Here is an 18,050-nt window from a genome sequence, read left to right on the forward strand (position 1 = left end):
TTCCTAAATAACATGAGCTCCTTTTCTGATGTATGTGTACGTGCACACAAATTGTGCAGTCACATTTGTTTATTTCATATTGAGAATAGTTCATTAACAGTTTATTAGGAGCATGCCAGTTATAAGGGGGGAAAAATCATTCTAGCAAATACCTGTTAATATTTATTTGGTTGATCCTGATGTGAATGCGGCTGTGGATGGCGCCACAAGGGGGCAGTGTTGTGTGAAGGAAGTAGGCCCGCCATAAGAAGGGAACCTTCTTGTCAACGGTGTTGCGGCTGCGTCAAACCAGAATGTTCTGCTTCTCGTCTCTTCTCTTCCACGGTTTATGCAGGTAATCATAATAAAATGCGTGCGAAATCACATATAGTAGGACTGTATAATTTCGGTGTTTTATAGCCAACTTATGTGTGGTTTTATTAAAGTTTAGCCATGTTAGCAGAACGGTTAGGCTGTGCTTGTGACGAAGCAGATACGAGGCTGTGCAATGGCGACGCTCCACTCCCACTAAACTCCAATACCAATACTTTTGAATCTTAGGTATATTGCTGTTTTAAAGTTCAAGTTATCTCTCTTCTAATAGGAAAATTAAGCAGGAAATCTGCACTACAGTGAAAATAGACGAAATTTAGAGGTAAATTTTGGTCTTTTTCACCTCCTTGCACATGATGTGTGCCAGACTCGCTCCAACTTTCAAAATCAAAGCTCTTTTTAACAGCTAAAGGCAATACGAGTTGTAGGAAATCCTAAGAGAAGCAGAAAAATTTAAAACAGTTTTAGGGTTTACATGTAGATATCTCCGAACTGGTTGTTTCTTGTTTTCACTCAATTACTTTTTATTCCACAGCAAATGTTGGCACATCTAGAAATATATTTATTATGGGCCTAAATCTAAACCAATGAGGCGCTGCCTGTGAAACAAATTTGTGTAATGTACGTGAAGAATGTTTATCAATCACAATACCCTTGTGTAATGCGAAAACGTTTCCCCCATTACAGGTTCATTGTGTTTTAGTTTTTTATTTTTACTTAAATTTTTCAGTTCATCAAACAAATTGTAATAGTAGACAAAGAAATTAAAAATATTTGTTGGCCTTGTGTGAAAAAGTAGCTGTCAAATCACGACTTGAACTAATTATTTACAGTTTCAGATCACGCCTGAGTACAAGAAGTCCATAAGCAAAGATTAAGCCCCAAATCTTAAGAAATTCAAGAACAGATGAGAAACAATCAATGAGATTTTTTTAATCCGCTTTTTATAGAAGGGTGAAGTGAGTTGGTACTAAATGTGTTTTCGCTCTATTACTTCTGTGTTCTAAGTAAATAATTTTTAGGGTATATGAAGGTTTTTCAATTTCCTTTTTCGCATGTTTGTTGGATGATTCACAGCTGCTGGGAAGTTAAATTCCCTGTCTGGAAACAGCATAGCTGGCAATTAATTTGCAAATCCCCATCCATAATGTCAGGGACTGCTGTTCCAGGAATGTGGGATTTTGCTGGAAGGTTCCCCGGGCATTTTCTCAAAAGGTCACTTGAGCTGTTCCCTGTTCACTTCTACTGTACTACTTACAGAGTAGGATTTTTTTAATCTCCCACCTATAAATTCAATACTATTTGAGCCGGATGGGTGATCTGAGCACCACAGCACGACGGTAATCAGATGTAATCTATTGGTGGTGGCATTTTAGAGATGGTGCATTGGAAAAGGATATACTAAGCAAGGATAGTTGGGACATTTGCTTAAGAGAGAAAGAAATTAGTGAGAAAAACAGCCTGATGGTACTCTCATTTACACACACCTCATATGACCCTCTACCACTACTGATGTCTTGTATTTTCTTTATAAAATATTGTAAAAAAAAATAAAATAATAATAATAAAATTGAGAAATAACAGAAATTAAGCATAATACATATAATTTGTGAAGATAAAATAAGCTTAGTCTCATGATAATACATGATATTTGAAAGAACCATAAATGAAAAAACAGGGTGTTTTGTTACATCATTAGAAATGATGTACTTAACATTTTTCTTATAGGCCGTAGGGTAGCATTGCCTTGAGAAATTGTACGCTCTAAATATCTGTATGGATAATGATAAACATGGTGTGACTCTACAAAGACGTGCTGCCATATTTAGTTAGCCTAAGATGCTACTAACTACACATAAATGATTTAGCCTCTGTGTGAAATTAGTGGCCTTTAGCTCATCAGTGATCCAAAACAATCCTACAAATTATGGACGTAAATTCTAATCAGTGAAACGTAAAGTTTGATTGATTACAAGATGATACTGACTGAAATATAAGTGGATTTAAGTATCTGCAGTCAAGCCAAAAATGAGTTATAGTCTTGGCAATGAAGATTTCATTCAAGCAACAGTGTAAAAGTAGTATCAGTTAAAAAAAATAATTTCTTCTCATTCAGAATTAAAAAAAAGAAGAAAAAAAATGACATCATATATGTTTTTACCTTTCTTAATTTCTGTATAATATTTGTACCACAAAAGATATTGAAGATTCAACAAACATGACCAAACTCAATATACAGAACTAAGGGGGATAACAAGACATGTAAAATTTAAGCCCAGTGATTCATGATGGGCCACCAACCCCTCCAAAACCTTCCAGACTTCCAAGGATGATTGCAGAGTCACTGGTTGCTCATAAGGAGCTGTAGACACTTTTAGAGGATGATCCAAGAACCACCGGGTCCGACAAGGAATCTTGAAAAGCTGATTGTGTGATTCTGAAACTTGATTCTATACTGAAATGGGTTGTCTTTCTATGCACCTTACCAACAATGTGACGAAATGCAAAACTTTTTTTTTTTACAGGATTTCCTCTAAAATAGTTTATGTCCCCTGTCTAAACACTATGCAATCTGTTCTGCTTCCAAAATGTCAGCAAAGTGCTACATCAGTTTGACTTCATATGTCTGCTGAAGCTTTCAGATAAAGACTGATGAATCCAACAATTTCCTTAAATACTGTAGAACCTTCCAGTGACTTTTAGTAAATGGCAGACCAAACAAAAAGCTTAGCATATACAGACATGTTTTCGTCGTTGCTGCATATGAGCAACACGTCTGCATGTTTTTTATGCAAGCGCGCGGTGTTGTTCTTTTCAGACCGGAGACTGTGAACATGTGGGGTTTGGCCTCATAAATGTCAACGTTTGTGCACGTGAATGGGTACGCTCAGAAGTAATTGGTTTGGTCTGCAGAATCACCGGCGGAACAGCAGAGGACAGGAGAAGAGGGTGAGAGAGGAGGAAGAGAGCCGGCGCTTTGCTTCAGCTCATTAACCAACGCCTGTTAGCTTGGAAATAAATTGGGTGAGATTCTGCCACTGGAAAGGCTTATTAGTTCATTTTTCTCCTCCGACCCCGGCTGATCCTTCGTAGGTGTAGTGAGGCACGGCCTCGCTCCCACTCTGTCTCACTTACGCACGGTCCATATGAGTCCGAGCACACGTACATTAAAAACCAGCGGCCCATGGGCCCCGAGCAGATGTAAATGAGACAGGTGTCAAATGACTTGAAACCTGCTGCAACTCAAATGTCACCTAGACTTACTGCAGCTCTGCCTGGAGGACTTTCAGCTTATGGCTGAGGCTCCTTACAGATTGCTGACTGAATACGTCAAATATTAGAGAAAACTGATACAAGATTCAGAAGTAAAACAGCATTGTAGCCAGTGGTGGTTCTGGGATGAGTGTCCTCCGGGTTGAGCCTCTTTTTCCGGCACCCAAAAAGATGCCAAAAATTATATAAGCAGAAAAAAGCTGTTCCACTGCATAGAAATAGTCGAAGACCTATAAAGGGTGCAGCTGACAAATAATTTATTGTATATTTTTTATCTGGGTCAAATGCGTCTGCCCCTACTAATGTTGCCCTGAGCAACTGCCCATGTATCAATAGCCAACACATGTACAGTCATATTCAATAAGACCAGGATCTGTGATTTCTTCATTCTACAGGTTTGGATGTAATCAGGTCTGGGCGTGAATAGTAAAATTCATCTCATCTTTGTCTGATACTTTTTGAAACCCGACACGTCAGCTGACGAGGACAGCAGAGCAAAGAGTCGTCGTCAGTGCTAGCACAAAATCCAACGGTTGGTTCACGCTACAGCATCAAAATGTTCTTGTTATCCTGCTGAAAGTGTAAATTCAAAATAATGGGTTTGCTTGAGGCATCATTTGTCTTCCCTGGGGTTCCTGTGCCAATAGTAAATGTTGCTGGCATCATTATCGGAGGCATCGTAAAAGCAGAAATCTGGAACTTGGCTCTCTTGCTGGAGCGAGCCCTTCTTTCAGTTGTTAGTATTATTAACATGCTGTTGAGAATGGAGGCTGAACACTTAACCAGACTGAAAGGACTGCTGTCATCCTGACTAAAAGCCCTTCCATTTGGCAAAGAGCACAGAAGAGAAGAGGATTTTTCAAAATGGGTACTTTCTGCAGTAATTCACTAGAGTATGCGTTTATCAGAGAAATTACCCCACGGCCATGGAAAAACACAGACGAACTTCACTGCCAGACTTCATCAGGCTCCTGATTTAATAAGTTTGTCAATACGTACTGTACGTCGGTGTGAACTCTATCCCTCATCATGTTACGAGAGGCAACAACATGCATTAAGGGACAAACTGCAAGCATGAATGGACTGGTTAACTGAAAGACAAGTGTCGGGTTCACATTAAAATGTTCAATCTGCGTACCAATGTACATGGAAGAATGGACATGATACAAGCTTTATGCACAGATGCACAGGCGTATTAATGGTCAATGTTTTGGGGCAGTCATAAAATGGCTTGTCATGCCCAACCCCCGCTGCTCCTCCTTTTCCTAATAACATCATTCATCAGAAAGTGTCAGCGCTGAGATATGGGTCGATAAACAATTTGGTGCAACATGGCTAATGGCAACCGGAGTAATTTAATATTTTCTCATGCTTATAAATCCCAAAGATTCCCACATACTTTCTGAAGCTCTTCCTCTGAAGGTAATGTTGTTCTTTGAAGATGCAGAATCAGTGTATTTTGTAGAGCTTACAACCCAGATTTCTACTTTAACTATTAAAATAACAAAAAACACTGAATTATAAACTTTTTTTTTTATGTGAGAAACTGTGAGGCATATCAAGAGTCATTTCAACCATTTACATAAAAATCATCCTTTGGATCTTAGGAATTCCCTTTGTTGGTGGAAAAATGTAATAAATTTTTTTTGTAATTTGCTTTTAGCTTGTTTTGTAAATCCTGCAAAGGAATTGGGTACAAATTTGTGACAGCTGTGTTGGTACCAAAGAGCCTAAAAGTCCAATTTGAAGTGGTGTGTGTGCTGAATTATGTGCAGAAGTAATGGCGGCTCATCCTGTGAGGTTAGTCTTTTTGTGCCTGAACACAAAAATATTGATATTTCTGAGTTAATGGAGTTGTAACAATATTTTCCTAAAGAGGATGTGGTAATGGATTGAACATAAACGTAAAAGCAGATGAAGTTCCAAAGGAAAAAATGATCAAAGATGTTCAGAGAGCCTGTCTGACTTGTTTTTGCAATTGCTGTTTTAAGAATCATTGCAGCTGCTTTGTGCTATATGACCATTTATCCATGGAAAAAAAATTATTTAGAGAAATCTTCAAAATCCTGTAATATAATTGTGCCCATGGTGAGCCTATTTTAACTTCTGGCTGCAATTGCATGCCCACACCAAAAGCAATCGTACCAGATTTTAAGAGTATCCCTGATTGTGAATGGCATTGAGGCTTTTTATTACCTAAGTTGAGGTTTAACGGATTTCTGTGGTGCTACTGTTCTGTGTTATTCTTAATGCGACACACACACCGTATTGTTTCGTTAGACTTGATTCTCTCTGGCTCCCAGCTGTCTATGTGGGATACCCTTCAAAAAGAATGATGTGCAAAGTTGTAGACATAAACCACCATGGATTTAAAGAGGCCAAATTAGCCAAGAGCATCCAAATTTGTGGGGTTGTTGGATTAAACACTAATGCCAAACTGCTACGGGAAAGGGTTAGCGGTTGAATTACTCATGCATACAAAATTTAATCTGTGTGTGTTTGTGTGTATCTGTTTATACAGATTTCTGCCAGAAGCATGACTAGCTGTCACTTCAATTCTCGAGCCCGCTGTGCTACAAGGTTGCCCCATACAGATCGCTCATGTTTGATAAAAGCAGCAAAATGTTTCCTCATCAGAGGAAACATATTACCCGTTATGCATCAAACAAAGAGCGACGGCTGCGTTCCAGGCTCAGTTGATCTTGAACTGGCCGCCTCTCTCGTCTTTCTGTGTCACCTCTCCTGAGTGACGTGCAGCCTGACTGGACATGGCACCGTCGTCTGACTGGAACCAAATGAGCCGTGAGTAATGGCAGAGGACGCGGAGCCCATTGGCTAATTGTCCTGAATAATGAGGCCGGTTCTCCTTTCTGATTGGTGTTGGAGGTGGGAGGTTAGCTCTCGGCACGTCTATCTGCAGCGAACAGTGCAATGTCACTAAAACGGATTTGTCAGATGACTGCTGGGGTGACAAAAAGTCAAGCATTCATTTTCTTTTCCTCGACATGAGGTCTATGTTGCAGCATTTGAGCCCTTTGTAGCCTGTCCCTTTAAATCTCTGTAGGACATGAAACTCCTGAAAACCTACTGGGATGAACCTGCACATTGAATTGTTAAATGAACTACACGCTCACATAAACAAAGTACTATTTATCTATCTATCTTGTCTAATCTATCTAAAATTAAAAGCAGATCAGAAAGCCTGTTGTTTTTTGACTTTAGATGTGTTTGTGTCCTTGTAGTTCTCTGCTTGCTTCTCATGCCCCAGCCAGCTGCTGCATGGCATAAGGAACATGCACCAGATTGCTTTGGAAAGTGACTCCCACTAATTGACCAAAGCTAATGAGAGGGAAAGTTGTTTTGGGGATTAAAGCTTTATGATTGGTTTTAGGTTCATCTGCACATCATATGTTGATATATATATGTATATATATATTTATATATAATATGTGTAAATGACTTATGAGATAAATATTTAATTGGGAAACAAAACCGTGTAAAAAGCTAGAACAAATATGTATGTAGCAAGACACAGAACCTTTTATTTTTGACTGTTTGCATCTTGGGGTGTGTGTTTTAGGTTTTGCTATTATTTGTGTTCCTTAGTTCTTTCTATTATTCCTGCCTTCTTTCCATTTTTACTGTAGTTCACCCCTAGTGATATTCTAGTTATATTTATTTCTCGTGTCTAGACATTGTCTTAGTTGCTCTGGTCTTTATTGCATTTCTTATGTCTAGTTATTTTGTTACGTTCATTACTTGAACCCCAGCGTTCCACGTGTTGCCAATTCAAAATTTAATTTGAAAGAACATATAAATTCACTCCTCCAAAAAACCCTATTTATTTTTGATTATTGTAGCTGATCTGACACTGAAAAAGTGCGAAAAATGCTATGAGCTCTTCAGAATCAGATGATCAGGCAGGACGATGATTATTTTCCTCATTTTTTCTGACACGTACTCCACGTGTTACCTGGTTAATGCTTTTAACTTATATTTACAGCATTCGCCTGAGCAATGTGCAAATGATGTGACTGACATTTTCCTTAAATATTCCTGAGTTGTGGTTCTCAACTCATCCAGTGCCTTAAATACAAGGGTGCTATGCATAATTCTTTCATTTTATTACCTGCATTAGTTTCTTGTAATGGATGTATTCATTAAATTGGAGGGACACTGGAGAATAACTCCGTGTTCTTGGCACTAAAACTGGACACTAATGTTAGTAAAAATGGAAGGATTTAGGGTTTAGTGTTTAAATCTAAAATCCAAAGTACCTGAGGCCCATTGACATCCTGGAGTCCTGCTCTGTCGGGCCAGAGTTTGATCAGATGTCACATAAATCAATTCTGTAAATCACTGGAAATGGATGAAAGTCGATGTACGGGACTACTGAATTTTATTTATAGAATCCAATAAGAAGTGTGGGTTATTACCAAGCATGTTATCAACCAGCAACTAATCAGCCAAACCTCATTATGTTCAATGTGGCAGCATTCTCTCCCAATGTGTTTTAATGGATTCAGATGAAGTTGTAATTAGGGTTAGGCAAATAGATGCCATCCCCAACATGAAGAGAAGGTGATGGTTAAAAAAAAAAAAAAAAAAAAACTAATTAAGGTTGTATATCTTTAACGGGTCACCAGTCCTGGTTCACTACCAGTAACCCATATTAGACACCCCTGCCTCGGACACCGCACAGAAACAGAAGCAGGTAAATGTCTGGAGGGTCAGAGAACAGGATGTACCATGAGAACGAGTGCCAGGAATGATAGTAATTCTACATCCTCCTGTGCCATTTTAATAAAGCAAGCTTGATTTTTATAGAAATATATTAAAGGGCTGCACAGACTTGGTGACCTGTCCAGGGCCGCCTCTGACCCGAAACGTTCGCTGGAGATAGGCACCAGCACCCCTCCCGACCCGACTAGGGACAAGGGTGTACATAAAATGGATGGATGGATTAAAGGGCTTTGGACGTAGAAAGTCTACACACATCCCTGGTAAAATGTTTGGTTGTTGTTTCCTTTAATGTGACGTATGCGCCATACATTTCATCTGAAAAAAAAACAACAGATTTGTTAGAGGATTAAATAAAAACGAGCTTCTGTAACCTGGTTGCAACAGTAAGGACACTCTTAAACTAATACTTCATTGACTTCAACTTCATTGGTTTTCCTTTCAAGTTCAAGCATTCGGCATTCTTATGACTGTAATCGTACCTGAAATAATGTTTAGCTATCTGTGAAGAAGTTTTAGGACATTTTGCTCAATTGTGTCTTTTGGCTACATAAGCCATAGCTGGCAGAAGGGTTATAAAGGATCAATATGATCTCATATAAAAGTATCAGTCAGGAGGAGAATACAAAAAACATCCTCCACTTTTTATATGTTGACACAGTGAAGAAATAAATAAATATATATATATTTTTAGACAACAGTGGCATCAAGAGAACTGGATGTTTCTACATAATTAATAAAAAGTATGAGACTGAAACTGGTCAGGGAGACTGCCAAGGTCCATACTGGCATTTCTGGCTACTATTGATTCTGATCTTCAATGGTCTCCTATATTTTTCTAATGTCTGATCTAAGTAAGAGGTGTATTTGTGAGAGGACAACTTTGTCATCCAGAGAAAAAAAATACAGGCCTGGCTAAGATCTGCCAAAACCTTGTGGATGAGACCCAACTGGACCGATTGGCACAAAATAACCAAAGATTATACTGAAATCAAAATACGGATAAAACTGCACCATTCTAATGTCTGTCAGAAGGGTGAAGATAAAAAGTGACGATGAGCAAAAGATTGATTTCTCTAGAAGAAAACTGAAGTTTTGTAATAATTTAAATTCAACCAAATACCTGATAGGTTAATGTAAGCGGGCTGTGGACAACAGATGTCCTCGCAATCTGAGGCATTTGGAGAACTTTGCAAGTCTTTACATATGTTACAGTCTAATAGTGGAATGCTAACAGACTAGAATGGTATTAAAATCTGTTTCCACAAAGTGTCACTTGTAGTTATACAACCAGGTTGTTGTCATGCTTTAATCTGTTATATTTTTCAATTCGGCTTATTTTCTTTTCAGTTGAATAAAACATGTCATATGAAAGGTTTATAACGTGGCAATATTATTTATGGTCTAATTCATTCGATATAGAGACCAAGCGCAAAGGGTGTGTATATATTTCATATCCACTGTAATGGCTGTGTGCAAAATGTCGTGACTTTCATGTCCAATTTGCTTCCCAATCCAAATCTAAGCATCCGAGAGTAGACAATCCCACAAATGTTGGAGTCGCCTCCTTTTTGTACCCTGTGGTCGATCATGTACGGTACAGTTTTGTCTCTATGCATGCTTGGCAAAATCTCTCTCACCGTGCCTCTAATATTCAAGTCATATCATGCGACAAATCTAATAGTCAGACACTGCGCCGCCCCCACCCTCTCTGGTACTTCACACAGCCCACTCACGCTCTGCTCATCAAGCCCATTACACACAGACATAAACAGCAGCACACCTCTCTGTTCTGGCACCGTGCAGCACAGCAGGTTGCCTTCACTTGTCTGTCATTGCCTCCCCCGTGAACGTAATCAGAGCGGCAGCGGTATTACTCCATCAGCATCTGGGTTGAGTCTGCGAGCTCTCTCGGCCCCCAACTGAGCCGACCCACTGGTGCGTGACTACACCAGGTGGGAGACAGCCACACGATGCCAGCCCTGAAAAGAAGAGATTTGACTCACTGCTAAATCTATATTTAGGGATATTTTTTGCCTTACATGTTGCTACAAGTGGAGCTGCTTTGCATTTTTTGCTCTCGGTTTTGACGAATATCCCTCCAAATGTAGATTGGGGGGGCCTTGCTGAAATTCCTGTGAAGGCTAAAATGGTCCTGATTTGTCTGAGAGACTAGCGTCGGATGCAGCCTCTTGCAAAATCCTGTGTGTCCATTGAATATTTCCACATTTTGTCATGTTACAACTTTTAATGTATTTCTTTGGGACTTTATGTCATGCGCCAACAGGAAGTAAGGCATATTTGTCAAAGTGAAGAGACGTTGGATGTGGTTAAATGAAAATGTGAAAAATGTTGCTAGCATTTATAATCATCACCCTTTTGTCTAACAGAGACTACTGGCTGCTTCTCTGATTTATTCCCTTCTTGTCCAGCCAGTCATTTAGGGTGGATGGCCATGTCTTGGCAGATGTGGAGTGATGCCGCACTCCTCCATGATCAAATGATGCATTGAATGCTGCTTTGTGTTCAGAGCTTTGAATACTGTTTTATACTCCTGCTTTAAAATCTCCATGGCTTTTCCCTTGCCTGTTTTCTGGGTTCCTTGGTCTTCACGATGACTTTCAGCCTCTTTCACGCTGAAGAATCGAAAATCTTTAGCATAAACGTGCTTTAGCGTGTGGACGCCATGGATCTGAATACTTCTTCAGTTCAATTACGTTTTGCTTGATAAGAATCTCCAGTACAGTCATGGCACCTGTTGCTAATTCACCTAGGCAACCATCTTGCTTGATGAAGAGTCGTCTGTTTCGTTTCTGTTTGTTTGATTCAATCTGTTTCACAGTTTGGAGCTCTTGGCATTTTACAGAAATATAATAACTCTTAAAATCAGTTTCAGACAGTCTCCTTTTAATAAGAAATTATAAACGAATTTTCCCTCCACATTTTATACTGAGACAGAAATCTGAACAGATGCTCACACTGCAGGCATTCACCACATTCATTCACTGTTGGTTAAAAAAAAATAAAAATGGAAAAAACCTCCCCAGAAGTTAACCAGCCTTTAAATTGATCATTTCTTCTGTAGAAAGAATATCATTTGGGGAAATTAAAACTTTTATTAGGGGGTTATCAGTAACATCTGTCAAAGTTTACACTTTTGTGTGGAGAGGAATGAATTGAACCTCACTTTTATTGTTATATACTGTTTATATTTATTTATACACATAGTATTGCTCCAAATGATTATTTAAGTGTCAAATGGTGTCTTGGTTTATTTCCAGTTAATTTATTGATCCTTTGGGATCAATAAAGAATTTTTTAAATTGAATTTGAACACTTCAGCTGTAGTCTTTACAAATACAGTATTTACTTTATGACCACTATACCCCTTTTGTTTCTCTTGTGACAAGTCTTCACCAGCTTTTAGCTAAAAAAGATTTTACACACAGTTTGCCGAGAGCTGGTGAATATGAATGTTTAAAAACAACCTCCAATGTCACGCACAGAACAAGAAAATAAAGAAATACTGTCGCCCGTATATTCAGTGATGATGGATGGAACTTGTGCAAGTTTCATGTTAAATGATTTAGATACTCATAAGGCAGGGAAGATAGAATGGAAAACTGGAGCAGAAGAAAATGTGCATCATGAAATCTGAAATGTAGCGTGCATCTGAAAATGAACTCTGACTTTGACCATTTAAAACCATTTAAAGTTCAAATAGAAAACTTGTTGGCTTGTAATTTTCACTTGCTTTTCCATCATTCAGCAGCAGCCTTTTGCATTCAGTTCATGTTCTTTTGTTTTAACCAGCTTAGTAATTTCCAATATCTTCCTCCGCGCTCTTGGGGGAAATAATTACTTTTTTCTTCTATTTTTTTTTTTTTTTGCTGCTTACCACTTACCGATGATTGCTAGTTGCTAATTTCACTAGCTTGCGATTGAACAAGGGGACATATTTAACAAAAGGCGGCTTCCATGTGGAAATCACGAGGAGACAAAACGGAATTGAGCAAAAATATCAAAGACAAGTTTGGGACAACGTAAAACACGGTGAAGATCTGCATGAGGACCAGTGTGCATGGTGCTGATGCATTATTGATGTTGAAACATTGAATAATGAGCAAGTGTAACACTGAGAGGGCGATAGTGCAGAAAGAAAATAAAATAGGAAAAAGCGTAGCACATGTTGCTCATGCCTTATTCATTATCTTCAGCGTAAACAGGACAAGACCACCGTTTGTTTCAGGCTTCGGACGCAGCTGAAATCCAGAACTTACAGTCAGCACCTTGTTTCTGTTTTGTTTGCATTTGGAGCAGAGATGACCTTTTACTAGTTTGGCAAAGTATAGATTAGGAGAGGGTCCCATTTATAGTTATTTGATGGAGTAAAAATTCGTCTAAGATCCAATGTAGTTGAAATGTGGTCTCAAAAAATAAAGGCGATAAGTTCATACGTGCATATTAAGTAAGTTTTAGACCCCTTGAAAAAAATTCTTCCTACTTTGCTTTTTCTGTTGTGCTTTAATGTTTCAGATCATCAAAGAAAACTTAAAACTAGAGCTGAATAATCTGGTAGAAAGAACAAACCTGCCTGGTTGCATGTGAAAGGCTAAGTGCTCTCCAAATCTAATAACTGAAACTTGTACTCTCCCGTTTTATTTTTCATAAGTAGATAAGATAAAGAACAATCTGTGTTTTTAATCGAGTCAAGCAATGGAAAGTTGACTGCTGTTTCTCAGGCTCGGGTTATAAATGTGGGGCCAATAAAAATGCAGATGCATCACCTTGGCCAGGTCGAGCAGCAGGGGTGAGAAGGGTTTCCGTTACTAATTCCACCCCGGCGTCTTTGTGTACAGCACCTGGAGGACAAACTGTGGTTTTTGCCTCCAATATTTATAAGAAATTGCTAATTAACAAAACTTGTGCATACAGAACGATGCTACAGTCTCGTCACTTCTATTTTTCTTTCATTTGAACTTTCAGCTGGTTCTTAATTAATTTAGTATTTTTAAATAACATTTTTTTAAATGTCTCCCAACATTTATTTTTTTCACCATCAAATTGCTTTTTTGTTTTCATGATATTTTTTTTTTTTATTATTATTTTGTGGGGTGACATTTTCACCCAACTTTGCTTTAAATACACATTTGTTAGATACAAAGAGAAATTCTCATACTTAACAAAGCAACCACGGTTTTAAATGCCTTAAGGCTGTGCTTCAGGGATTTGTATAAAAAAAGACACTTTGAGAAGAAACAGTGTCTGGTAAATATTTATATGGTGAAGAAGGTTTATTGAGGTCAATCAATAATTGGGCGGTCAGCAACCTCCCTCCAGCAGATGCCCCAACGTTCATCCCTCTGTAACCAAAACACATTGTAAGTTCAATGAACACCAGCAGTGCAGCAGAAACGACGCATCCCTGAAAACAAACCATTACATGTCGGTACAATACCAAAACTTTACTGGTAATAATGAGACGTCTTAGGGTCTTACAGTCTCCTTATAATTCAGTCATTAAGTTGTGATTGTTTTAATCGTTTAGATGTTTAAAAAGGTTCAGTGGCCTGTCAGGCAAACATCCTCATTAGGAAGAACACACGAATAACAGCTGCAAACAGCTGCCTTGGTTTTTGTTAAAAGAGAGTCAATAGTGATGCCGTACTTTATGCGTCATGCAGCCAGAGTGACTTCCACCGCTTTCTCTGGCATTTCTGTAAAAATAACTTTATATCTTGAGAATGTAGTGTAAAAGTTTTGAAAGTGCTACTAGTTATAACCTAGTGTAGATTGATGCTGGTAACCAGCATATTTCTGGTTTACGGTTTTAGGTGGATCAGAAGCCCCTTTTCCACCAAACTCCTTCTAGACATGAACTAATGCTCGCTTGGCACCAATTCTTAATATTTCCACCTTTTTCAAGAACCGACAAACTGATTATTTCTTAACTCCGGCTCTGTCCATAGCCGGAAGAAAAGAACCACATTTATCAGGAGTTGGAGACGGGCTACTATAGACCAGTAGCAGGTCAATACCTTGTTCTTAGGAGTTTATGTTTTCATCTGTCAAATTTAGAAAAAAAAAAATATTGTTAAAAAAAAAATTCTTCTGCACTGATAAAAATTCAGATTTGAACCAAAGTAAAACAAACCGACTGTCTCTGATTTTGTGATATCGGCTGTTTTCACAGAGTTTAAGTAGATCGATGCTCCGTGTAGAGCAGAGCTCACAACCAACATCTTCTGCTGAATCTATGAATGCCATTTGTGACTCACTTCTTAAACATTGTTGGTGTTTTAATATCTCCAGTTCTGCAGCAAATGGAGTGATTAACTCTGGTTTTCCAGGGCTGCTGGTGTTCGTCTTTCATCGACTTATCCAGGATTGCGAAGCATTCACTACCACTACTTGTTAGTTAAAACGCCGTAAATAAATTAGGGTGGTGATAAAAAGGCTTGTGTTTTCAGGGATAGAAACAGTTATTGGTTCTGTTAAATTGTCTCCATGCACTTGGCGAAAACTCCTTCACAAAACAGGGAGAGTCAAACATTAACCAGATGAGACGCTTCATGGTGCGTTCACCCCAAACGTGTTAGGTGTGTCAAAAACGCGTGCGACGCTTCAAGTTCACTCTCTGAAAGCAGAACCTTGACCCATTTGCTCTACACCTAGCGTTTCGCGTGTCTGGTTTGCGTTCAAATCCTACGTGGAGGCGCTTCAGACGCGTCAGCTCTGGCCGCTGTTTTCCGTCGGACGCGTTGGACGTGCTCGACGCTTCAAACGCTCCAAACGGTTCAAATCGCGCCTGGACGGCCGTCGACGTGCTTCCGCGTAGACTTTGAATGTAAACCAGATGCGCCTGACGCTCAAATCGCTTTCGGTGCGAACGCACCATAATAATTGGTGAAATTACAACATTTAGCAGCTGAAGACATGTTTTATTAGTCACAGGATGTGTGGCGTGTATAGTTCTCATAACTTGAATTGACCAATATTTAACAGTGACATTGATAGGGGACTGTTCCTCGCATGGAGAACCCTCTATGTGAACCCACTCCAGCTTGTCGGTGGCATCTTCGATCCCTTACCTCTTTGTGTCGGTATCACCTCAATGCCCACCTATTCACCCTGAAATAATTAGCTGCCCCCTCCTTGCTGGCATTCTGTGTGTCAATAGATTTATGATGATGAGGCCTGGGCTCAGATGATGCTGTGTGTTTTTTTTTTTTTTTTTTTGTCTGGGTGTGTGCCAACAAAACAAAGGGGAACACTGCTACCCTGCTAATGTGGGGACACAAGGTTATTTACTGCAGGCTGGAGCTGCGTCATGGATATGGAGATAGCCTAACGCTTGGGCAATAATTTATTAGGAGCTTGTGTGAGTTTGGTGTTTAGGAGTGTCTGTGTGTGTGCACTTCACAGAACAGGCTCATATTTCTGTCTTAAACTCAAGCTGGAAAGACATACTGCCTTTAAGCTCACTTATTTAACATTAGAAAATCAAACATCAGTGAAACATGTTCTTATTCAGAGTAATAGAGGATGAAATGTGACTCATCTCTTCTCCATTTTTAGAACAATGTTGTGCAAATCAAGTGTCTACTGCTGTCAAAGAGAAATTGTTACTGGGATGAATTCATCAAACAGTTTTTGTCCCATTCTCACCAATATAAGCTGTTAATCTGATTGGATTAAAGAAGCCACTAGTTACTTATCTGTCTTTTCTTCCCACAAGGGAGAAACAGACAGAAGCAGAAGTTGATTAGTCCTTTGCAGACAAGGACATTTCGAATGGTTGAGAGTGAAACAGTCCAGTTGCTATGACCTCCTCACTCTTTTTTTTTTTTTTTAGAAACGAGCTTTTCAAAACTCCTCAAGTTCCTCCACATAAACCTATTCTGTTTAAACTATTTGAAGAAATCCTCAGGCTAATATTTCATTTTTGCTGATTCTCAGTTTTTTTTTTGTTTTTTTTTGGAGGAAATAAAGTATGATTTCAAAATATGTCGTGGGTTTGTCTTCTGGTGACTTGACCTCTGTCTGGGTTCATCTTATTAAACTGGAGATGTTGAGAAGGCTCTGGAAGGTTGCTGTGCTCTTGTGACCTTCCTAACCTTTGGACTAGTCTGCCACCTAGCCTCACTGTTTTACTGTAATTTAAAAAAATTAAAAAAAATACTGCAGTTGTGCTTGTCTTCGATGGCGTTGAATTTTTTTTTTTGTCGGCTTGTCATTCATAAATGGAAAAAAAAAAGGACATTTTTGGGATCCCTCTTCTTAGCCTGGCAAAAAGGATCAAACATTTCATCACTAGTAAAATAGTTTTCATGTCCTGGTATGATTTGCTGATTATAGCTAAATCTTTAAAGCTGATTTTGAAAAGTGAAGAGATTAAGATTATTCTCTCTAATACAGTCCGCCTCCCTCTGCAAAATGGCACCTAATTGTATGCAAGTGTTTTCACTTTCAGAGAACCTTAAAAAAATTTAATACTGACAACAACCTGCACGCAATAGTACAATAGTAGTAATACTGAAAAATAAAAGAGAGAGTTCGGAGATTTGAATAATATCCACATTTGCTGTAAATTGACCAATGGGAGAATTAGGAATTTTGGTGGTTTAGGGATTAGTATTAAAATTGATTATCTCTGTGGTGATTTATTTACCTTAAATTAAATAACCATGTAAGAGAAATGTTGCTGTCCTCCAAAGTACTGCTTTTTACCAGAGGAATCAAGAGGTCAACCAAATAGCAATGTTATTGGTTAGCCCATTCGACTTTAGCCACAAAACTTTAGAAGGTAATCAGAAATTCACCATATAGACCCTTAAATCAGTATATATATATATTATTTTTTATCTCAATAGATCCCTCGAATCCCTCGAGGTCTAAACCAGGTAATTCCCTTCACACTGTCAGATTTCTTCAAAGCCCATCAAGCCCAAGACGTTTCAGAATAGCATATGATCTAATGTAGTTTTGACTCGAATCAAGACAACCGCTGGGGGATATTTCTGTTTCTCTTTGATGTAACAGGAAGATTAACCTTAAAGAAAAAAAAAAAGAACAAGTAAAGCAGGAGCTGAAGTGAAGATGATCACAAATATGATACACGGAAAGAACCGAATTTACTTCAGTTAATAATCTTGTCTAAAGTTTGTGTTTTCTTTTTTAATTTAGATGTATCAGTGAGTGAGTTAACCTGAGCCGCCTATTGCTGTCATTCACTCAAAGAGGGTTTTGCCAGTATTTGACTGGTTGCCAGTGAGCTGTGACTCATATGAAAACACATCTGGTTTTCACAATGTCTTGAACATAAACAGATGTCTGCACTAAAATTGATTATTGCTCTTTTTTTTAAAGGTTTTGTTGGCTCTAGTGGCCTTTATTTGAAAGTAGTTTGACAGGAAAGAGGGCAATCAGAGAGGGGAAGACATGCAGCAAATGTCACCAGGCAGGGAATCGAGCCTGCGGCCATCGCCATGAGGACTAGGCTCTCAATACGTGGGTTGTGCTTTGCCCCTGCGTCACCACATTAGCCCGATTTTTGCTCTTTTAAGTTTTGTGTTAAAGATAGGGGTGAAAATGTTGGATATATATATTTAACTTAAGGAACACATGGAGTCATGTGAAAAAAATGGAACACTATTATACAGTTGTGGTCAAAAGTGTACATACACTTGTAAAAAATCATAATGTTATGGCTGTCTTGAGTCTTC

General features: G+C 38.7%; 1 long non-coding RNA gene across 4 annotated transcripts in view; it reads left to right on the forward strand.

Moving 5' to 3' along the window:
* Window positions 1-212: 212 nt before the first annotated feature.
* The window catches only part of LOC106942969 (uncharacterized), a 31,600-nt gene continuing 13,762 nt past the window's right edge, over window positions 213-18,050 (forward strand). For 3 of the 4 annotated variants that reach the window (XR_001423770.1, XR_001423773.1, XR_001423778.1), the window contains exons 1-4: window positions 213-334; window positions 3,131-3,336; window positions 3,981-4,117; window positions 6,107-6,387. This is a non-coding gene — a long non-coding RNA (uncharacterized LOC106942969). Of the gene's footprint in view, window positions 335-3,130; window positions 3,337-3,980; window positions 4,118-4,972; window positions 5,008-6,106; window positions 6,388-18,050 lie in introns of all 4 variants that reach the window. The other variant, XR_001423780.1, reaches the window with a different exon arrangement.

Source organism: Poecilia latipinna, unplaced genomic scaffold (genome assembly GCF_001443285.1).
Source record: "Poecilia latipinna isolate Pla-1442-1.1 unplaced genomic scaffold, P_latipinna-1.0 Scaffold98, whole genome shotgun sequence".
NCBI lineage: Eukaryota > Metazoa > Chordata > Actinopteri > Cyprinodontiformes > Poeciliidae > Poecilia > Poecilia latipinna.